At 44.8% G+C, this 24,357-nt stretch overlaps 1 long non-coding RNA gene, 1 other non-coding gene and 1 pseudogene across 2 annotated transcripts; all 3 read left to right on the plus strand.

Annotated features, from left to right (window-relative positions):
• Positions 1–6: 6 nt before the first annotated feature.
• LOC125535796 lies at positions 7–4,801 on the plus strand (annotated as a pseudogene).
• On the plus strand, positions 866–948 carry TRNAY-GUA. The gene has a single exon. It is a non-coding gene; the product is annotated as a tRNA-Tyr (tRNA).
• Positions 4,802–12,756: 7,955 nt separating the features above from the next.
• Positions 12,757–16,712, plus strand: LOC125535797. The gene is made up of 3 exons (XR_007294801.1): positions 12,757–12,932; positions 14,511–14,614; positions 16,260–16,712. It is a non-coding gene; the product is annotated as an uncharacterized LOC125535797 (long non-coding RNA).
• Positions 16,713–24,357: the final 7,645 nt, after the last annotated feature.

Below are 24,357 nucleotides of genomic sequence, written 5' to 3' on the forward strand. Positions count from 1 at the left end.
GATATGTGGAAGTACGCTATGATGATCCAGAGAAACGTGTGGTTTCTGAACCCATTGAGATGACCCAAGAATTTCGCTATTTCGATTTTGCTAGTCCTTGGGAACAGCGTAGCGACGGATAATTCCGAATCTACATAGGTCTAGTCCAGGGGACAAATCAATAGGAAATGCTATTTGCTTCTTAAGAAGAAGAACTTTTTTGAAATGAAAGAGTTTCCACGGGCGTCGGATATCATTTCTTCAAATAAGGAAGAAGTGTTATCGAAGGATTTCCTTCCATTCTTCCTAGTATGGAAGAAGTAAAGAAAAAGTACTGCGTCTCGATCTATACGAAAGGGCACTGGTTTTTTCTTTCGGTTTCATTGATAGCAGAAGAGTACGCTAGCTAGCGGAGCCTGAAAACGCTTGCTTGCGCCCCACCCCTACGGAAACTATTGCCTATGCTTGCTGCTCGCTCAGTGTCAGTAGAAGGGAAGAAAAGATGGTCACTCCTTTTAGGAACATGGCGAGCCTTACTTACGACTGTTGCACTTCACTCGCTGCTCGTTCATTCACTTGCTCATGAACTCGCTGCTTCGCCAGAAGCGACTAGTCGCCTCCTTTCCTCCGCCGAAAGATGCTTAGCCAGAAGCGACGAAGGAGGGGAGCTGGGGAAGGCCGACGATGGCAATGAGGGGGAAGCTGTCGTAGAAGCTTTGCCCCTTGCTTTACATAAATTGTTATGAACTTACTAAATGACCTTATTTATTCTCCCGGAACGCTAGCAAATCTAATAGTTCCATCTGCTCTTCTTAACTTAAGAACGAAGGCCGCCATCCTTCTTATTCAGGAACCCTTTGTTTGAGGAGGGCGTATCCCCGGGAAGGGGAGAGTGGCCGAGCGGTCAAAAGCGACAGACTGTAAATCTGTTGAAGGTTTTCTACGTAGGTTCGAATCCTGCCTCTCCCACTTGTTGTAGACTTAAGAGAAGAGAAAGTAGGCGGAAGCCTAGGAGGGCCAACCGAGCGAAGCTCTTTTTTTTTGCCGTGCCGTGAAGTGCAATTTTCTCGTATGCGTTTTAGAGAGGTTGTCGAAAAAAGACGATCTATAGAGATTCCCCATCTATATCCAATCGAGAATAGAAGCGAGTCGCTTCCGGCGTCGGCTTGTAGTCTCTGCAGTCGGCACACGCACGCGCCCGCCATCATGCCTCCTTGGTTCGGGACGAAGCCAAGCGAGACATACGATAGACGAAGGAAGCGCCCACCCAGCAGGAGGGCTAAAACCTGTAGTTTTGAAGTTGCAAACTCCAGCTTCGAAGCTGGAGTGCTTTAGCCCTTTTTTAAGCAAGAATCACCGTCTTGAGCGCCTTGCGCGCTCAAGAACAAGCAAGGGATGAGCGCTTTGTTGCTAAAGCGGATACGTTTTCTTGCTGGGGAAGGCTAGTTTGATCGAGGATTGGAGAGGAGGGAGAGGTGGAATAAAAAGCTCGGGATGGATTTTGGAGTCTTTGTGCGAGCCGTATGCGGTGAGAGTCGCACGTACGGTAAGGAGGGGGGTTCGCGTCTATACGTGTAGTGTGGTGGTTGGGCCTACCCACCCTATTTGTTCCATGATCTATGGGTCTACTGGAGCTACCCACTTCGATCAATTAGCCAAGATTTTGACCGGATACGAAATCACTGGTGCTCGATCTAGTGGTATTTTTATGGGGATTCTTTTTATCGCTGTAGGATTCCTATTCAAGATTACTGCAGTTCCTTTTCGGGCGGCTGTAGGACGGACGGCCCCCTATAGGTAGTAGGGTAGGGTGGGTGGTACCGCTCAGATAGCGGCCAATCCTCCTAACTGCGCGCGGGCCGGGCTTAGAGCGCGTGAAACTCATCACTACCTCGTAAGGGCGTTGAGACCATAGCATGTTACACAAAAGCGCCGCTTTCTCAGGAGTGTTGTCACACAGCTGCCCGACTAGAAGAGCTACTCGCTCTGTAGTGTTGTCACACAAGATAAGCACGCCGCCCGCCTGCTGGCCGGGCGAATCGAAGTTATCTTCCGGTCAACTGTCCACCCAGTCAAGTGCAAAAAACACAGTGGAATCACGCAACGCACGCTGCTGGTGTGCTTCCTGCCCACGAGGAAAGAAGAGCGACAAGGTTCAGATTTGACTGTTTGCAGCATGGGAGCTGATTACCCAAAAAATCCCTGGGAAAAAAGAAAAGATATCTCGGTAACGAAAACCATAGGAGGCTGTATTGGCGAGATCCAAGGGTTCACAGCAGCCCAAAAGAAAAACCGCCTGGAAGTCCGAGGACCTTTAGTACCGTACCGAACCAGCAGCCTTCGCGCCAAGCGACGACCGCCCTTGTCCCTTTCCTTTTTCCATTCAGCCTACTTCTTAGCTTTGTTCCGTCAGTCTAAGGCAAAGCTTAAGTGGTTTGCCTACCTTACCCACTTGATGAAAGGGAACGAACTTCGTTTCCTTGGCGGCTTTATGGATGGATTCAGTCAGAAAAAACTCCTTCCTTTTGAAAAAAGTGACGCTTTGCGTCTTCGCTTCCGAGGGTTAGGGTATAGGCCGTTTCGAGCAAGCTTTCGCTTTTTCTCCCGGCTTTCTACAACTTTCGCTTTAGCTTCCAAAGGCGACCCAATGACCTTTCCGGAATTGGAAGTATTCGTCGCCCTACCCTAAGAAAGAAGTCACTATAAAACTGCTTGCCCTCCAGAAGTACCAAAGGTGCGCGGAGCCCGGTGAAAATGAATATGTTTGCTACTGAAAGAAGCCTGCCTATTGACTAATATTCGTCTTTAGAATGAAAGTAGCTATGAAGCCCAATCTACTGTCGATTCAAAAGGGGGCATAGTCATATGGGTGGGGTGTTTGTGGGGAGCTGCCTTGGATATGAGGAATTCCTCCAATCTAAAAAAAAAAAGAACAAAGAAAAAGTCCGTGACGAAGATCTTTCTTTTCTATCAATAGATAGGAATGAGTGTTCGTTATAGGGGATAGGATCCATCTGCTCTCTCTCTCTCTATTTTCTTTGATGCAATTTAGAGAGAAAGAGCAGTGCGAATTAGAAAAAAAAGAGAATCGGGAGATGATTCCAAAATAGATACATAGACATCTAAAGTAAAGGGATGTATATATTATTCCTATATATATCATCTATCTATGAAAAAAGTAAACAGAGTTCGTTTTTGGGTTCCCCGAAGCCCCGAATGGATTGGATCGTTTCTGCTTCTGCCAACGAAATGAAGGCCTCGCCCCTTCCGAATGCTTCTCCGATCCTGAAGTTCTCGCGAAGAGAATAAGATGCAGCTCCCCCTCCCTCTGTCTTTTTCCGCTTTGCTAATCTTCCCCTCTAACGCGGGCCGGGCTTAGGCGGGCGCGGGAGGAAGAAAGAAAGTCGAAGAGCGTCTTCTCCTTTGTCCTTTTTTCAGTGCAACACAGGAAAGCACCCTCTTTTTGTAATCCCTGCAGCTTCCCAGAGGCTTGCTTTTTTTTTATTGAACGCATGGCGTAGCTAGGACCCCTCCAATCATGTTTGAGCCTATGTTCACCCGGGGCCAAAAAAGGAGAATTCCGGAATGCCTGCCGACGTTCAGATAAGGTGCATATCCCTTACCACTAAAGGAAAGGCTCGACGAAGGGGGGGATATTAGCTGGGTAAGGAAAACGCTTTCGGAGATTGAGATGTCGATTTGTTTTTCATCGAAAAGGAAGAAGGCCGAGGGGATAGCAGCCTTCCTTCGGGCTTTGCCTGCCGACGTTCTAATAAAGAATTCCGGCTCGGCCCGGGAAAGCGCTGGCAACAACATAAAGAAAGGGGTCCATGTAGCTGCTGCGCCCGCCCACTGAGCAGCAGGTTCGGCATCTACTACAAAAGAGAGAATCCACTTCAGATAACCACGTCTCTGCTAGGCAGCGTGTGGAATGGCCGAGAGCGGACCAAATGGATATATAATCCAAGCCGAGAGTGGAGTTACGTGAACAGCCGTCTGATGGAAAACAACTTTCACGTTCGGTTCAGAGAGCACTTTTTTCGTTGAGAATAAGTCCTTCCCTTTTGTGTGAATTCCCCAGCGGCGAATTAACAACTTGTGGGGCCCTATCTATTCAATCTCTCGAGCCCCAAGAAAACCCCCCTCTCCCTCGGACTCAATCTCTCTTTTGACTCTATATATGTGGGCACCTGATATCTATGAGGGTTCACCCACCCCGGTGACAGCATTCCTTTCTATTGCGCCTAAAATCTCTATTTCTGCAAATATGTCACGTGTTTCTATTGTTGCTTCCTATGGGGGTACATTACAACAAATCTTCTTTTTCTGCAGCCATTGCTTCTATGATCTTAGGAGCACTGGCCGCCATGGCCCAAACGAAAGTCAAAAGACCTCTAGCTCATAGTTCAATTGGACATGTAGGTTATATTCGTACCGGTTTCTCATGTGGAACCATAGAAGGAATTCAATCACTACTAATTGGTATATTTATTTATGCATCAATGACGATAGATGCATTCTCCATAGTTCTAGCATTACAGCAAACCCGTGTCAAATATATAGCGGATTTGGGCGCTCTAGCCAAAACGAATCCTATTTTGGCTATGACCTTCTCCATTACAATGTTCTCATACGCAGGAATACCCCCGTTAGCCGGCTTTTGTAGCAAATTCTATTTGTTCTTCGCCGCTTTGGGTTGTGGGGCTTACTTCCTAGCCCCAGTGGGAGTAGTGACTAGCGTTATAGGTCGTTGGGCGGTCGGAAGGTTGCCATGAGTAAGGTTGGGAGACCGAAGGCAGTTTTCCGTGCACCGGACACGTAGCTTACCGAATCAATTGCAACACAGATGGGAAAGCATGCTACGAAAGACAGGGTCGAGTCTGATACATCAACCGTCGACTCCATATCCTTGTACGAGTCCATAATCACTACACGAGATGAACCTGGGTTTGGTGAATGGAAGTTGGCCTTAGGTGTAATAGGACTCCCAGTTACTGCGCGCGATCGTATACTGAGGTGCTCCCCGTCGGTTGTTGGAACGACGCGAGCCGGGCCGGGCCTCGATTCCTTTCAAAAAGATGAAGGGACAGAGGTGACTAATTCCCCATCTCATTTGGGGCGGAAAACGAATCGACATCTGATGTGATACAAGCCCTTTCCATTTTTGTTGGGAAAGAACGGCGAAGTCCATCCGAACCCTCCAATGAAGAAATAAGAGGAGAGCAAAGGGCCAATGGCGCGTGAAGCGCATGCGGAAGGGGCACGGAGAAATAAAGAAGTGTGGGGGAGAAGCAGCCGAGCTCATTCCCTTCGCTTCCTGGGCCCAAAGCAGTGCTTTGTTTGCTGGCCAAATCAAGGATTTGGGGCTAATTGCAAAAGATATCTGAATAGAAAGATAGATCCATCCATCTATCCAGATATCTAAAAAAGAATTGATTTCGATTTCATGAAACATTTGATTCAAAGAACTGCGCTTAGCCCCCCGCTCATGAAACGGCTCTGCTGCAATGGATGGCAGAGGGTCCGTAGTACCCGAAGCACTGGAGTGATCCAGTAGCCCGGGAAGGGGCCTAGAAGTGCCTACTACTACACCACACTACACTTGGCTCTACACATTTACAGAGCTTACCCCTGTCCAGTGTCTGGCAGAACGTTGGGGGCTTCAATCGTCGACTCGTTATCCCCATCTCAGCCCAGGCTAACGGAGCCTGACTTATTCAGGGGAGAGAGTGGAGCCTATCGAAGCACTCTTGAGAGTAAGATCCTTGGCTCCTCTTCATTCTCTACAGGGGTCTCTGCCCACATGGAAGCGGGGCAGAGATGGATAAGATCAAACACGGGAATAAGAAGCATTTGAAATGCCTTTTTGATCATTTTGATAGAGGGGGATGGATAAAGTGGGCAAAACAGACTCACATTTTTCAATCGAAAAGATGGGTTCCTTTTTCGTCTCGACAAAGAAAGAATCATCTTGAAAACGCTCCTAACCCCTTCGTAGGGCCGTGTATAGTAAGTGATCCGAACCTGCCCGGAGCGAGCCCCCCTTAGAGGCAAGTGAAGTTGGTGAGCCGTATGATGGGCAACTATCTCCTGCGGTTCGGAGAGGACTCAGCTGTTAGTTAGTACCCCCTTGGTTTCGGGGTGGACCCTTTCACTCTATTTTATTATATACGCTTAGCGAAAAGAATGTTTTTTGATAGACCTAGGACATGGATTCTATATGAACCAATGGATCGTGACAAGTCGTTACTACTAGCAATGACTTCCTCTTTCATTACTTCATCCTTTCCATATCCCTCTCCCTTGTTCGATCTTACTCATCAAATGGCACTCAGTTCATATCTGTAAGTTCGTTCGATCATTGACAAGGTTCAAAGAAAGGGTGGGCCATTCACCATGAAGGCTAAAAGCGAGATAGGCTTTACTGGACATTTTCGCTTACAAAGGCGAAGACAATTCCGCGTTTTTCAGCCGATTCTCCGAAATTTAAGACAATTATCCTCACTCAAACTTCAAAAAGTCCTTTTTTTCTGATGTAAATTCTGTCTGTCTCCTTTGTCCTTCCTAACGCTAGTCTAGTCTCCGATTAAAGGATTGATACGGGCGTGCTTCCTTGCAGAGGGTTGTTTTAGACACCTACCCACCAGAAACTTCGCTTTGCCACCCAGGTATAACCAAAGCCTTCCACAAAGGAATATTTACTACTGGGTCCATCACGTGTCCAGATACCGGTGCATCCCTTGCCGTTTCCCCATCGGCTGAAGTTGGATCAAAGTCCCCGGACGCGAATGCTCATTATAGAAAGAACTAGGCCTACTTAGGTAAACAGGCACCCCATCACTACCGTAGTAGTTGAAATCTCTAACTTAGGTGCGTTTGCCCATTACTTCTACCCATCTACGCGATTCTGAGATCCAGCCATTGGAACTGAGAGATCCCCGCTGTTTGACCTACTCAAGTAGGCTTTCTATTGAATATCCACCCGTGGTAATTGCTTGACTGGTAGAAGCACCAAGCTTTGGTACTATAGTCGTACTCGAGACCCTATTGAGCTGCTTAGTCTTCTCCTTTCTTTGGCTGGTGAAGGGACGGTGGACTTGTTGTTTCATTGCTCTCGCGCTCTGATCTTGATATTGATTGCCAACTCGGATAGAGGAAGTAAGCTGTTCTGTTTGGGCCATCGTTCTCTGTTCTATTGGATTTGACACTTTTTCTGATCTCCCTCTGCCTGTTTTTGAGCTCAATAAAAGAGAAAGTTTCATGCCAGTATGGGCGAAAACCATCAATTTTCACATTCCCCTAATAAATGGGTGTTTTTGAGGTCCTTTTTCCGATCAGTTTCATGCCAGTATGGGGTCAAAGTATACAAAAATCACATTCTCCCCGTAGAACGCTGTTTTTAGAGCTCTCCTTTTTTGGAAACTTTCATTGCGCATAGTACGAAAACCAACAGAAATCCCACTGGCAAGGGTGTTGTGCCGGTTGCCGACCAGGCGATCGACCAGCTTCCGACCAGAAGCGTTGTTCCAGTGAGGTGAGCCACGACCAGAACAGAGCTGTTACAAAGGAAGCCCACTCCCTTATGTTCTGATGGGAAATAGGACTAGGATCTGTAATAGTTGTATCTGCTTTCCTTTGGTTTGCATGGGCACGTGATACATTCCTAGCATGACGTTGGAACAAGCAAGGACCCAACGTGATCCAGAGGGCAAGCCCATCCCGGGTAACTTTGTATCCTGACCCGAGCCGGAAGTTTGTCGAACTTGTAGTCTAGGACATTGGTAGGGATCCGCATGGGCACGCTGAACAATCCGATGGCCACCCACAACACGAAACATCGGCCCCGCTCGTAGCGCTTGCCGATCATCCCTATCTCTACCGGGCCCGTATTCCCCGCCTCGCTGATACTTATTCATTTCTTTGAATCGATAAAGATGGGTATCCATGCCTCTTAGTTCCGGGGAGATACTGGTTATGCCAGTGTGGACAAGTTCAAATGGAGCAAACCCGCAAGAGCATGGAGCATAGGATTTGAATTAGCCCAATGCGGATGGCAGCGATCGAGCAACTAAATGAGCGAACTCCAAATAGAAATCTTTTGCGCTTTCCTAATGTGTTCTAACAGGTGTTACAAGCTTCGATAATCTAGCGTGAACTAACCCGAACTATGGTTTCGCTTCCCTAAACTATGTGGTATAATCACTTTAAGTGAAGCATGTCCCGATGATTCCCCGGATAGGAGAAGGCCAGCTGGGTCATTTGTTTGTATAATTACGAGTCAATTCACTCCTGCGGTTTTTGCCCGAGTCAAAAGACAAGCAAGTCCTTTGAGTACACAGCGAACGAAGTGCCAGAATGTGAGCCTAGGGTGAACAGTGGTGCTTCCATGGCAGTTGGATAGTAGATCAGAGAGGCAGGCCAGTAGAATATGGAGTTGTTTTCGTTCTCTTGTTATTATTTTCTGGCTATAAGTATTTCTGTCTTGGATTCGTTTGGCCATTAGGTTTGAATTGCCTTCTCTTTCTGTCTTCCATTTGAATTCCGTGATTTATCCTGCTATTTGGAGAGTAGTTGATATGGTCTTTCTTGGGTTTGGCTTTCAAAGTGCAGTTCGAAAAGAGTGAGTTGCTGTCAATGGCTGGAATGGAATATATAAATAAGATGGAAAATATGGCTTTCTTTCCATCTACCTATTTGAAGTAGTAAGCTTATCTTTTAGGTGGGAATAGTTTACAATCGAGTTTGAAAGCATTAATGAAGTGAGCCTATTACATCAAGTTCTTTTTTGACCTTTTCATTTGAAAGTAGCCATAGGCAAGGAAGGCTACCTATTGATACGGAAAGAAAGCCATCTCTAGCTATTCTTTTTTAGGCTGGAAAAGAGTGCTCCATATCCATATATGTGCTTGGAGGGAAGGCCACATCTTTAATTGTATTCTTTTTCGAGGTCATCCTCTTCAGCCTGTGTTAGTAGTGCTAGTTTTTCGTTTTTAGTACCTTACGGGTCTATAGAAAGGCTTAGAGGATCCTAAAGTGTCAGTTTATGTTGGAATTGCTTTGCCCTTTTTCAAGCAAATAAGCTTGAAAGAAAGTGCTTTTATTTGAGTGGAAATGAAAGAAGAAATCGTCTATCTAGACAGAGTATGTGTATTATTCGGTCCATGCTTGCCCTTCTAGGCCCTTTAGATCTATATCTATCTTACTATCGAAAAGGGTTTTAGGAGGAGCAGAGCAAGTCGCGTTTACAGCCAGCAGTTCTTATGGGCGTAACTCCCTCTAGTATTCCAATAATCTCCTTTCCTCCAATATGTCACTAGTATTCAAGTATGCGGCTCGTATTAGTATGCCAGGCGTTCGAGAGACCAGAATTCTTTTCATAGCCTTCCCTTCAATATGCCATCTTGTCTTGCGGCGCTCTATCCTTCCAAGCGAGCCTGTGCTCGGGTAGCACTCCTTCTATCATTCATAAAATATGCTTATCTCTCCTTGGTCGTAAAGCTTCGCTTTGCTTTCATTTACCGAAAATGCCATTGGAGTTTCCAGCCGGGAGGCGCAGTCTCATACAAGCAACTTCTCTTCCTCTTTCGAAAAGTAGCAAAGCGGTGTCAGGTTGGAAGCCTGCGGGCCAGTCTGTTCTAGCGCCTCATTCTTTACATCCTTGCATTACTCTCTTCCTTTCCTCCTTGCCCTAACTTGAACTGGCTGAAACTAAAATGGCCGGACTTTCTAATGATGGCACTGGCTTGGCTGGATCGACATGAACTTCTATTAGGACAGCAACTGTTTTGCCCCTTGTCGAACTTTGACTGAGACATAGCCTTGCTGCTGCGGGGCAGCCGACTTATAATTCTAGTTACTGTCCTTCTTGTTCATGTAGTGCCTGCCTCTCTCCAAAACTCCTTCCCGCACTTGATTGAGCAAAAGATGCAGCTTCACTAATTGAGTTAGGCACCTGCACTTCCACTGCAGCTCTGAGTTCATTCTTCAGACCCAAAAGAAATTGTGTCACCAGCAGCAGTCCTCCTACATTCAGATCATACAATTTAACCTAGCGGAGCGGATTCAACTACTTAAGATATTCTTCCTCAGAGCCAGTCTGCTCTCTATCATCATCTATCGTCTAAATAAGTAAATAATGACACCGATATAGATCTTGTTGAGGACCCCCATCCAAGCCATAGGAAAGAAAGCCGCTGGAGTGCGACGCTCAAAGCAAAAGTAAGTAATAGGGAAACAAGGTTCTATTAGGCTTGCAGGGCTGCTGCTCTTTGAAAGACGAGGTCTAGTGGAAGAGGCGGGTCGGGCAAGTTGAGTACTCAGATTCGGCGCTTGCTTGACATCTCTCTTTCAATCTGAAACCTGACATGACCATTGATTCCGCCTCCATTGCCGGAAAGGATAACGATGGATCTTTAGCTAGCTCATAGGCAGAGGAAAGGTATACGTTAACAGATAAGGAAAAGTGGATCCGCTACCAAATACGTTGTGGAGCCGTGTTCTCCAGGGAGGTTTGAGGGTTCTTGGGATGGGTTCTATGTTGCTGCCCATTCATTTCCTATTAATAAGGAGATATGTAAAGCCAGTCATTCTATTAAAGAGAACTTCCAGTGGCAGATTTTAGATGGTAATTCGGTGCGATTGTTATAAGACCCTTGGCTCGGTGGAACTGCATTGAATAGAAGGCCTATTCCTATGAACATGTCAGAGCTGTTGGAAGGTTTGTCTCTCTCCCACTATCTCATTCCTAATAAGGATTAGGATGAAGCCTGCATTCCGGTTTTTTGGTGGAAAGCTTATTGGAATAGACTTCGAAATACAAGGAAGGCGCGCCAAGCGTCTCAAGTCGCATATGTTCCGCGAATAGTCACGCAACCGCACACTCTATATGCATGTATGTGTATTTAGCATATTTCTCTCCTACGTAGCACCTCAACTAAGTGGACCACGAGGACTCCCCTTATAAACGGGTTCGATTTTTTGTCCACAGTCGAGGTGGTACTAAACTACACCTACCCTTCCACACCACTGCCCTCCCACGGCTGATGAAACAAGCCATCCTTGATGGTCCACGTTGGTTGTGTCAAGGCCCAACTTGCAGCTGCCATGGGCCACGGTCCACTCCACATGCAATGCAAGGTTGGCACTGGGCATCAAACGTGTGACACCTGTGCTCCCATCATACCAGTTCCCTACCTCTGGATGAGACAGTGCTCGGGTCATTAGATTAGGTGGTCCATTACGCTTCTTTTTGCGGTTATTAATTATTCCCATAAATGGCTTCATCTATTATGGTTAACCGCTCCCGTAAATCTCTCAGATTCGTTGAAGCAACGTACTCCCTCCGTCCGTAAATAAGTGTACTTCTAATTTTTGTCTTAAGTCAAAATTTTTAAATTTTGACCATCTATATACAAAAGATTAGTAACATATATTACATCAAATTGGTATATTATGAAAGTACATTTCAAAACAAATCTAGTGATACTAATTGAGTGTTATAAATGCGGTTACTTTTCCCTACAAAGTTGATTAAAGTTTTAAAACTTTGACTTAGGACAAAACCTAAAAGTACACTTATTCGCGGACAGAGGGAGTAGCTGGTATGGGTGACATGTTATTTTGTGCTTGAAGCAAAATACTCTAAAGATAGATGCATAATTCACTAATACTAGATGCTTAGTTTATGTAGGTAGCAGAAGCATTATTCAGCTGCACAAACCATGCTTCGTAGCTTTTTTTCTCCAACCACTGTGATGTGGTGTGCTTCCTTGATTTTTCATATATGCTTCCATGTGGCATGCTTGCACTTCTTTTTTGGGTTTAATATCTATTTATTTACTTCGTACATACTTTCATAAAGCTTCATAGCTTGTCATTCCATACTTAGGCAGAAAAAATAAAATGACAAAAAAATAAAATAAGCATGCTTCTTTTTGCATTGTTCCGTGCTTCAACACTAGGCCACATGTGTAGTTTAGATTCGTATGAGTTGCTTCCTGATTGTATCAATATTGCTTCAACACTTATGACGGTTTGTATCTAGGCGACATCGATCAAATGCTATGGACGGAGCAGCAGACGTGGAGAGATTCGATGTGGGATTGAGAAGGGAAAGGTGGAACTGGAGGGGTGATCAAGAGTGAGAAGGGGATGCAGCAGTTGAGAAGTAGATATGGGTGACTGGGTATGCATGTAGAGCTGCCGGTAGTACTGGGAGGGTGATGGGGACAAGCATGGCACCAGATTGGATATTGAGATCTGGCATGAGTAGAAATAGAGGGTACATCAACGAGGCAGTGATAGTGTGTTGATCGTAGTAGCCCTCGTACAGGACGGTGGATGCAAGGACCAAGGAGAACGAAGCACTTCCCATTGTAGTCAGGGATCGCGGGAGTGGGAGACGATCCAGAATTGTGAAAGTGTTGCTCATGATATGCCTCGTTGGGCCAGTGTCAAGGGCGACGATGTGCTTCTTGCCTTGGCTCTAGTCGGATTGACGGTGGGGGGCATGGGCGACGAGCCGCCGACGCGCTGCTCCCCGTGGCTCCGATCGGCAGCGATGGCGTGGGCACTGGTTAGGGTTGTGAACAGGGAATTAGAGAGATGAACCGAAGGTTTATATACGGCGGTTTTGCTATTTTACAGCTGAGTGTTTTGCAATTCGTTGACGTTCAAATTGTTGTCCATCCGTTTTTGCACGGAGATTCACGCTGGTTTCTGCGATTGTTCGAGCTTGTTCCCGGGTCCGGTTTTTTGTCTGGTGCGGTTTTCTCTCTGTCCGTTACCGCCGCCCGGGCCGACTCTTTTCATTTCGTTTTCTCTGTTTCGATAAGGCTGAGGGGGAGCTCGAGCGGGGAGCAGAGGATGCGATTCTCCCCGTCCATGGCGATTTCGAGATCTCCCACCGCCTGAGCTTGATCTCTCTTCCCTTTCTCTTCGCCCCCTGTGTCATGGTTAGTTGTTCCTCTCTCTCTCTCTCTCTCTCTCTCTCTCTCTCTCTCTCGCGTGTTTGTTGTTCTGCTTGTGTTGTTCCAGATCTAGGTCAGTTCATGTCGCCCTCTCGCCATCTGATGCAGCCGCTGGTATGTGTGATTTGCTGGGCCTTGCGATACACGCGTGCGTGCTCCTGTTGTAGTTTGTAGATGTAACGGTTGTTTTCCTTTTCTACGTAGATATAACATGCGGGATTCTGTAGGTGTAGATGTAGCATGCGGGATTCCGTGGCAGATTTCTGTAGATGTAGCTACAGGTGCTGGATTTTCTGTAGATGTAGTGTGCGGGATTTCTATAGATGTTCTGCTCATGTTCCTGTAGGTGAGGTTTGTATAGATGCCTAGCTCTTTCCTGCTCATGTTCTGATGCTCCTGTGTGTATTCCTGTTCATGTACTAAGTACATTTCGCCTCCTGATTTGTTCTTGCGGGATGTAGGTGTTTAGTTCCCCTTGTACCATGTTTGTTTACTTCTTGCAGGGATGGTTTGAGTTTAATTTCAGTGTAATTTTATCTCAGCCTTTGATGGTCATTTACTCAGTTGTTGTGATTGGATTTGCAGTGTTATTTTACACTGTAATTCATCTCAGACTTACAATGTAATTTTGTCCCAGACTTGCAGTGTAATCTCAGTACTGTATCAGTGTAATTTCTTTCAGATTTTGCAGTGTAATTAACCTGATTTTTGAACTGTAATTTGTGCCAGTCTTTCAGTGTAATTTGTCCCAGATTTACATTGTAATTTGTCCCGGATTTACAGTGTATATTGAGTGGATATTACAGTGTTATTTGGTTGTAATTCCAGTGTAGACTTACAGTGTAATTTTATCTCAGTATTGGAGTGTAATTTGTCCCAAATTTATGGTGTAATTTCTACCAGATTTATAATTTAATTAACCTTTTTCAGTGTGGTATTGAGTGAATTTTCTATGTTATTTGATTGTGATTGCAGTGTAGTTCATCCCAGCATTACAGACTTCTAATTGTAATTCATCCATTAATTCCAGTGGATTTATAGTGTAATTTGAATGTAGTTTCAGTGTAATTTACCCCAACATTAGAGTGTAGTTTACCCAATAATTCCAGTGTGGGTTGTTATTGGATTTTGAGTGGTTTTGTCAGTGTATTTTAGCCCGTCTTGCACACTGTTTGCACATTAATTTTGTCTATTTTCCAATGTAATTAAGTCCAGTTTGCTCAGTAATACCATTGGTTCCTATATATTATTTAGCTAGTATTCAATGTTCCTTGCTTGGTTCAGTACTGTAGGGCAGTTTTCATTTAGCTCACTTTAATGCCTTCTTCATTGAGGAATTCATCGTCTCCTTGTTCAAGTGAGTCTTCTGGTTCTTTTCTTTCTCCTTCTCCATTCCTTTGACCCGTGCTTGAGTTCGTGTTAGCTGCTGCTCTACTGCAATCAACATCTTCAGGCACCTGCAACTTTTAGGGATTTCTTTTAGTTATTTTCTTCTGAAATGTTATGAGTTTCTCTTAGGTTCATCATTGTATTTCTGAATTTTGTGGTGTGTACATGTTGCAGATTCATGTTATAGAACAGGTTTGTGTCCCAGGGATTACATTCTCCTCCCCCATCTTCGCTTGCTGCCACTTCATTATGCAAGTTTGCCTCCAATGTCTGCAAATGTAAGTTTCAATGATTGTTAGTGTGTTTTTCTTTGGCATTTTCTTGTAATAGTTATTCAGCTCTTGTTTTGCTTACATTGTCATCTTGTTGTGATGAAACTGTCATCTGGTTTGCTCACTTGAATGTTCGTAGATCCATCTCCTGAATGTACCTGCAAGATTCATCACAAGTTTAATTTTAGACATCTCATGAATGTCCGTGGTATTTTTTGTTTTTGTCACTTTACCTTGTATATATTGTCGGAATGAAGGAGCGCAGTGAAATGAAACGTTTCTTGCATCATAATTTTGTTAGCCTTTTACCCTTTTTATGTATTTTTAAACATCTTCCCAATGTTTTAGCAACTATATCTCACATTTAGTATGAGTTATTCCTGTGATAACTCAGTAGATCCTCTTCAGTCACTACCCTCATCATGCTCCTGTCCTGTCACAATTGGAAAGTAGAATGTTAGTGTTAACATAATCATGAGTAGCAAAGCATTTTAGTAATAGATGCTTGAATGTATTCTGTATGCTTGAATGTTAATGCTAGTATTTTGTAATGTCTGCATGCTTGAATGTATTCTGTAGATTGTGTTTGTGCTTATGCTCTCTGCTTTCTATGTTCTTTCTATGCCTGAATGTTTTCTAAGGCTTTTACACTGCAAATTACTAGGTAAAAGTGTAATTACCTGAGTTTTCTTCTAGTTTATTTTCACTGTGGATTTTACTGGTTTCTTAGTGTAAAACCCCTAGATTTTTGCACTAGAATTTCTAGAGATTTATAGTGGAAATTTCTAGGTAGCTACAGTGTAATTTTTCCCTGGCATTTACACTGTAATTTAATTTGTAGATACCTACAATTTAATTTACACTGTAAGTAGTACCTACAGTGTAAATTACACTGGAATTTTTACAAGGTACTTACAGTGTAACCTACATCATTCCGGTGTAACTTACACTGGAATTTAATTTGTAGATTCTAGGTATGTACAGTGTAATTAAACTGGAATTTACCATGTACTTACAATGTAAAGCTAGGAAATTGTGTGTAAAGTTTGGCTGCTGCCAGTGGCAAGTAACCATGGATAGATAGTCCATTTTGTATTACAAACCAGGTTACTAGGTAATTGCATCATTTGTCTCATGTTTACACTGGAATTTATATCAGATTTATCCCACACTGAAATTCCAGATTTTACAATTTTTTGTATGTAAATTACTAGGTATGTACAGTGTAGTTAAACTGGAATTTACTGTGTACTTACAATGTAATTGCACAATTTGTCTCATGTTTACACTGGAATGTACACCAGATTTCACAAGTTTTTGGGATTTACACTGTATTTTTTTTATGATTTACAGTGTAAATTACTAGGTATGTACAGTGTAATTACATCATTTGTCCCATGTTTACACTGGTATTTATGGGGGATTTACATGGGAAATTATGGAGAATTTACACTACAATTTAATTACATGGGGATTTGCACTGTAATTTTCTGGGAATTACACTAGAATTTTATAGGATTTACACTGGAAAATGACTATCACTTGCACTATAAGCTTCTGAATGTTTTCTGAATTTTTCCTGTATTTTTTATGTTAATCCCCATGTATCTTTCCTAGAATTATAGCTGATCTTGATCTCTCTATTTTGAAGATGAATAAAATTCCTTCAGATTTTGTTAATGAAAGAGGTGAAGAGAGATGATGGTGAGGAGTTTGTGTACGATTGTTGCTGACCTGTTGATTCCCCGATCTCCCATGGCCGCCTCTCCCTTTCCCATGGGCGCCTCCCAGATTTGTTCTAGGCTGGTAGGTGAGATCTTTGTAGTGGTTGATGGCAATTGGCGTGTTTTGTTGTGCCTGGGATCGGACAAATCGGGTCAGATGTTTACCCGACCCGTTTAGACGATCAGGAGGTTTTTTTTAGCTATCTGCTGATTTTCCTGCTCACTCACGTGTAATGTGTTGATTGGTCAGGAAATTTGACTGTTTTCGAATTGAAAAACAGTCAAATGTCAAATAGACAGTCCTTACTTTATATATAGCTCACTTCTACATCGTTGGATGAATCCCTCCAAACGAATGACAAGGGGCTGGTCTGACGAAACACATGGATTCAGACGTCTGAACTAAAGTGTTTCCCATTGTTGATTGTTGCCTTGTCTATCATTGTCTACCCCAAGAGACAGTTATTTAACATATACATGCACGAGAAGAATTGATCCATGCATACCGCCATATTAATTTGTGAGAATCCTTGTTGGAATTTTGCTAGTAGGCCTTTGGCTCAAAGCCCAACTAAAATTCTGAAATTCTATTGGCCCATTCATGCACACATGTGAGTGGAGTGAGTGAGGCTAAAGTTTAGTCTCACCCCGGAAGTTGAGAGAGAGTTGCACCTCTTTATAAGGTGAGCTCTTCTACCACTTGTATGAGCATAAGAAGAGGAGACCTACACCCGCACTCCTCCTCCTCGCTCGCCGCGGCGCGGCGCGGCGCGGCGCGGCCGAGCCGAGCCGAGGACAGAGCTATGCACGTTGTCTATATTTAGTAATTTGCTCATATTTACAACAATCCAAAAACCTGATTATAGGCAATTTACTCCGAGTGGTTTTGCTGCGCATCTGAAGCCGCCTGCCTTTAAGGGGGCGCAATATAAGAGGTGGCGCACGAGAGCAGTCTACTGGTTTCAGACCATGGGCTGCTATGATGCCACCAAGGGCAAGCCTGAGGGCGATCTTAATCCAGCACAGCTGGAAGCTTTTGAGAAGATTGATACCCTCTTTAAAGGCACTCTTCTGAGTGTTCTTGATGACTTCATTGTGGATTCGTATATGTCATTTGACAACGGCAAGGACATGTGGGCTGCGCTCGAGGCCAAGTTTGGTGCCTCGGATGCCGGCAGCGAGTTGTATGTCATGGAGCAATTCTATGACTACAAGATGACTGATGAGCGCCCTGTTGTACAGCAGGCTCATGAGATACAGTCGCTCGCAAAAGAACTTGAGTACTTCAAGTGTGTGTTGCCGGACAAATTTGTTGCCGGAGGCATCATTGCCAAGCTTCCACCTTCGTGGAACAATTTTGCTACTTCCCTGAAACACAAGAGACAAGAGTTTTCCGTTGCGGATCTCATTGGTACTCTTGATGTTGAAGAGAAGGCGAGAGCAAAGGACACACGTGCTCGAGTTGCTGAGGGAGGTTCTAGTGCCCACATGGTACAGAAGAAGAACTCCCAGCCCAACAAGTTCAAAAACAATAAGAACAAAACTCAGAGCAAAGGCAAGTTTGATACAAAGAACAAGCCATCACATTCTACCAACTTCAAGAAGAATTCTCATAAGAAGGGGAAGGGACTTTGCCATGTCTGCGGTGATCCTAATCACTGGGCTCCGAAGTGTCCTAACCGCTTTGAGGAGCGCGAACATGAGAAGAGCGGCAAGTCCGCTAATGTTGTCATCGGTGATACTGATATGAAGAAATCAGGGTAAGATATTTTTCCTACCATCCTTTCAGTATTTCAATCCACAGATTGGTTAATTGACACCGGTGTCCAATGTACATGTTTGTGCTGACGCCTCCATGTTTTCTTCTTACCAGGCAACCGGGATTTCACCCGTGCTGATGGGGAACGGGTCACATGCCATCGTTCGAGGTGTTGGTATGGTCGATCTGAAGTTTACTTCGGGGAAGACTGTGCGTCTGAAGAACGTTCATCATGTGCCGTCCATCAATAAAAATCTTGTTAGCGGTTCCCGTTTATGTCGAGATGGTTTTAAGTTGGTTTTCGAATCCAATAAAGTTGTAATTTCTAAGTGTGGACAATTTGTTGGAAAAGGCTATGAGTGCGGAGGCTTGTTCCGCCTATCTTTGTCAGATATTTGCACTAAAGTTATTAATAATGTTTGCCACAATAATGAGTCTGATATTTGGCATTCACGACTCTGTCATATTAACTTTGGTTGCATGACGCGGTTAGCCAATATGAATTTAATTCCGAAAATCTCTACTGTCAAAGGCTCCAAGTGCCAAGTATGTGTGCAAGCTAAGCAACCTCGCAAGTCCCATAAGACTGCAGAGGCAAGAGACTTGGCGCCACTAGAGCTTATACATTCTGATCTTTGTGAGATGAATGGCGTGTTGACAAAAGGTGGAAAGAGATACTTCATGACGTTGATTGATGACTCCACTAGATATTGTTATGTGTATCTTCTGAAATCAAAAGATGAGGCTTTGACTTTCTTTAAAAACTATAAAGCTGAGGCAGAGAACCAACTTGATCGAAAAATTAAACGGCTTAGGTCCGATCGTGGTGGAGAGTATTTTTCCAATGAATTTGATCTGTTTTGTGCGGAACATGGTATAATCCATGAGAGGACGCCTCCCTACTCACCCCAGTCAAATGGGGTAGCCGAAAGAAAGAACCGAACTCTAACTGATATGGTTAACACCATGTTAGACACTTCGGGTCTATCCAAGGAATGGTGGGGGAGGCGCTAATGACTGCGTGTCATGTCCTAAACCGAGTTCCCACAAAGCATAAGACCATGACTCCATTTGAGGAATGGGAAAGGAAAAGGTTGAAACTCTCTTACCTACGTACTTGGGGTTGTTTGGCGAAAGTCAATATACCAATTCCCAAGAAGCGCAAGCTTGGACCAAAAACCGTGGATTGTGTTCTTCTGGGCTATGCTTTTCATAGCATCGGCTATAGATTTTTGATAATAAAATCTGAGGTATCCGACATGCATGTTGGTACGATTATGGAATCAAATGATGCAACTTTCTTTGAGGACATATTTCCTATGAAGGATATGTCGAGTTCATCAAATCAGGAGATACCTACTCCATCTAGTGAGGAATTCACTGTAATTCCTGAACCCACCATTGCGATGGAACACGTTGAGAATCCTGTTGAGGGTAACAATGGAACTCCTGTGAGGAGTAAGAGACAGAGGACTGCAAAGTCTTTTGGTGATGATTTCATTGTGTACCTCGTGGATGACACACCCAGGACTATTTCAGAAGCCTATGCATCTCCTGATGCTGACTACTGGAAGGAAGCTGTACGTAGCGAGATGGATTCCATCTTAGCTAACGGTACCTGGGAGATCACTGACCGTCCTTATGGGTGCAAACCTGTAGGATGTAAGTGGGTGTTTCAAGAAGAAGCTTAGACCTGATGGTACGATTGAAAAGTACAAGGCACGGCTTGTGGCCAAGGGTTATACCCAGAAAGTAGGTGAAGACTTCTTTGATACTTACTCACCCGTGGCTAGACTGACCACAATTCGGGTGCTACTATCACTGGCTGCCTCACATGGTCTTCTCGTTCATCAAATGGACATTAAGACGGCTTTCCTCAATGGAGAGTTGAAGGAGGAAATTTACATGGATCAGCCAGATGGTTTTGTAGTACCTGGTCAAGAAGGAAAGGTGTGCAAGTTATTAAAGTCTTTATATGGCCTTAAACAAGCTCCTAAGGAGTGGCATGAGAAGTTCGAAAGAACATTAACTGCTGCCGGCTTTGTAGTAAACGATGGTGACAAGTGCGTGTACTATCGCTATGGTGGGGGCGAAGGAGTTATTCTTTGTCTGTATGTCGACGACATATTGATCTTTGGAACCAAACTTGATTTAATCAAGGAGGTTAAGGATTTCTTATCTCGCTGTTTTGAGATGAAGGATCTAGGAGTAGCTGATGTTATCTTAAACATCAAGCTGTTGAGAGATGAGAATGGTGGGATCACACTGCTTCAGTATCATTAGGTGGAAAAGGCCTTGAGTCATTTTGGGTATAGCGACTGCACGCCTTCTCCAACTCCATATGATGCTAGTGTGTTGCTTCGAAAGAATCGACGGATTGCTAGAGATCAACTGAGGTATTCTCAGATTATTGGCTCGCTTATGTATTTGGCGAGTGCCATGAGGCCTGACATCTCTTTTGCTGTGAGCAAGCTGAGTCGGTTTGTGTCAAAACCGGGAGATGATCATTGGCATGCGCTTTAGAGAGTTATGCGTTATTTGAAAGGCACCGCGAGCTATGGGATCCACTACACCGGGTATCCAAGGGTACTGGAGGGTTATAGTGACTCAAACTGGATATCTGATGCTGATGAGATTAAGGCCACAAGTGGTTATGTTTTTACACTTGGTGGTGGCGCTGTTTCCTGGAAGTCTTGCAAGCAGACCATCTTAACGAGGTCAACTATGGAAGCAGAACTCACAGCATTAGACACTGCCACTGTTGAAGCAGAGTGGCTTCGTGAACTCTTGATGGACTTACCTATGGTTGAAAAACCAATACCCCCTATCCTGATGAACTGTGATAATCAAACTGTGATCGTCAAGATAAACAGTTCTAAGGACAATATGAAGTCCTCAAGGACATGTGAAGAGGAGACTAAAATCTGTCAGAAAATTGAGGAACTCCGGAGTTATTACGTTGGATTATATCCAAACGTCGAAAAACTTGGCAGATCCCTTCACAAAGGGTCTATCACGTAATGTGATAGATAATGCATCGATGGAGATGGGTTTGAGACCCACCGCATGAGTTGTCCATAGTGGTAACCCACTCTATGTGATCGGAGATCCCGTGAAGTAGAAGTGGGAGACAAGCTGTTGGTCAGCTGGGAGGAGAGTATCCCTATATTAATTATCCCACTCCGTGAAGATGCAATACTCTCCTGATCTGCATGGCAGGTTGATACTTATCTTAATGTGTTCGAACTGGCTTATTCGGGTAAGCAGAGATGTTGTCCTGCAGAACATCTTCCGAGGAACACACCTATATGAATTAGACTGTTAACGTCGCAGTCTGTGAGAATTGGGTGTTCTCTAATAAATTCATGAAAAGGCCCTGGAGTATGACGTATATGCTCCACCAGCGGGGAAGCCTTGCGGCAGCCAAGTATCGGTCAAGAATTTGTGTGAAACTAGTCTAGCAGAAAACTTGTAGTTCAAGGCATAGTCCACTATTCAAGTTGTGGTCTAGTGTAACATAAATCTCTAAGTGGAAATTCAACTTCACAGTCTCCACTAAGCACCGGTATATAAACAATATTTTGGAACTAAATGATGAGATGTGCCAATGAGACTTTGTGGGGGGTTGCTTGGAATTTTGCTAGTAGGACTTTGGCCCAAAGCCCAACTAAAATTTGAAATTCTCTTGGCCCATTCATGCACACATGTGAGTGGAGTGAGTGAGGCTAAAGTTTAGTCCCACCCCGGAAGTTGAGAGAGAGTTGCACCTCTTTATAAGGTGAGCTCTTCTACCACTTGTATGAGCATGAGAAGAGAAGACCTACACGCGCGCTCCTCCTCCTCGCTCGCCTCGCCACGCCACGCCACGCCTCGCCACGACACCAAGTCTCCACGTCACGCCACGCCACGCCACGCCTCGCTATACCCAAAACGACTCAAGACCTTTTCCACATAGTGAGACTGAAGCAGTGTGATCCCAGTGAGTGAGGCTAAAGTTTAGTCCCACCCCGGAAGTTGAGAGAGAGTTGCACCTCTTTATAAGGTGAGCTCTTCTACCACTTGTATGAGCATGAGAAGAGAAGACCTACACGCGCGCTCCTCCTCCTCGCTCTCCTCGCCACTCCACGCCACACCCTCGCCTTCTCTTCAACATCAAGAGTACCAATGAGATCCGCAACAGAAAACTCCTGTCTCTTGTGTTTCAGGGAAGTAGCAAAATTGTTCCACGAAGGTGGAAGCTTGGCAATGATGCCTCCGGCAACAAATTTGTCCGACAAAACACACTTGAAGTACTCAAGTTCTTTTGCGAGCGACTGTATCTCATGAGCCTGCTGTACAACAGGGCGCTCCTCAGTCATCTGGTAGTCATAGAATTGCTCCATGACGTACAACTCGCTGCCGGCGTCCGAGGCACCAAACTTGGCCTCGAGCGCAGCCCACATGTCCTTGCCGTTGTCAAACGACATATACGAATCCACAATGGAGTCATCAAGAACACTCAGAAGAGCGCCTTTAAAGAGGGTATCGATCTTCTCAAAATCTTCCAGGTGTGCTGGATTAAGATCGCCCTCAGGCTTGCCCTTGGTGGCATCATAGCAGCCCATGGTCTGAAACTAGTAGACTTCTCTCGTGCGCCACCTCTTATATTGCGCCCCCTTAAATGCAGGCGGCTTCAGATGCGCAGCAAAACCACTCGGAGTAAATTGCCTATAATCAGGTTTTTGGATTGTTGTAAATAAGAGCAAATTACTAAGAGATTTAATCCGAATAAACAGAAGATAAATCATGACCACAACAGCAGAGATTAAACTAATCATGCGAACTAGCATAGCAGATGAACATATCACATCTAGGGCACATACTAGAAGCATGAATTCTACCACGATCTCGAACAGGAAGGATAGAATCACATACGGTGCAGTGGGTGCAGCACCGCCGGCGTTGACGTTGTCGCCCATGTCGTCGAGGACGAGGTTACCGAGGTCGGGGAAGAAGTCGTCGTTCGCGAAGTCGTCGCTGCCAGCAGTCGCGCGAGTGTGCTCCCCAAAAACCTGATCACCCCTCTCCCGTACAGGATCACGAGAGGCGGGGTTCCGGAGGCCGGCTGTCCCTTCTCGCGGTGCACGCCGGAAGGAGGGATGGAGAATACTTGCTTGGCGGCGCAATGATCTGGAACGGTGGTGAGAAACCATACGAAGCGGCCGCGACTAGGGTAGACGTCTGCCTGACTATATAGTGCGGGCCGGGTAGGTTGTGGGAGTAAACCCCACGTCCGAGTCGTCATGATCCAAAAGAATCGGAAACGGTTCAGTAATTAACGCGTCCGTTAATTATTAATTAATGACTCATTAATTTTCCCATACAGCAAAAATATAGACAACGTGCATAGCTCTGTCCTCGGCTCGGCTCAATCCCGCAACTCGCGGCGCATCGTGACGAGGCGTGGCATGGCGAGGCGAGCGAGGAGGAGGAGCGCGCGTGTAGGTCTCCTCTTCTCATGCTCATACAAGTGGTAGAAGAGCTCACCTTATAAAGAGGTGCAACTCTCTCTCAACTTCCGGGGTGGGACTAAACTTTAGCCTCACTCACTCCACTCACATGTGTGCATGAATGGGCCAAGAGAATTTCAGAATTTTAGTTGGGCTTTGGGCCAAAGGCCTACTAGCAAAATTCCAACAATCCCCCACAAAGTCTCATTGGCACATCTCATCATTTAGTTCCAAAACATTGTTTTATATATCGGTGCTTAGTGGAGACTGTGAAGTTGAACTTCCATTTAGAAATTTATGCTACACTAGATCACAACTTGAATAGTGGACTATGCCTTGAACTACAAGTTTTCTGTGAAACTAGTTTCACACAAATTCTTGACCGATACTGGGCTGCCGCAAGGCTTCCCCACGGGTGGAGCGTATACGTCATACTCCAGGGCCTTTCATGAATTTATTAGAGAACACCCAATTCTCACAGACTGCGACGTTAACAGTCAAATTCATATAGGTGTGTTCCTCAGAAGATGTTCTGCAGGACAACATCTCTACTTACCCGAATAAGCCACTTGGAACACATTAAGATAAGTATCAACCTGCCATGCAGATCAGGAGAGTATTGCATCTTCACGGAGTGGGATAATTAATATAGGGATACTCTCCTCCCAGCTGACCAACAGCTTGTCTCCCACTTCTACTTCACGGGATCTCCGATCACATAGAGTGGGTTACCACTATGGACAACTCATGCGGTGGGTCTCAAACCCATCTCCATCG

Source organism: Triticum urartu, chromosome 2 (genome assembly GCF_003073215.2).
Source record: "Triticum urartu cultivar G1812 chromosome 2, Tu2.1, whole genome shotgun sequence".
NCBI classification, from domain to species: Eukaryota; Viridiplantae; Streptophyta; class Magnoliopsida; order Poales; family Poaceae; genus Triticum; species Triticum urartu.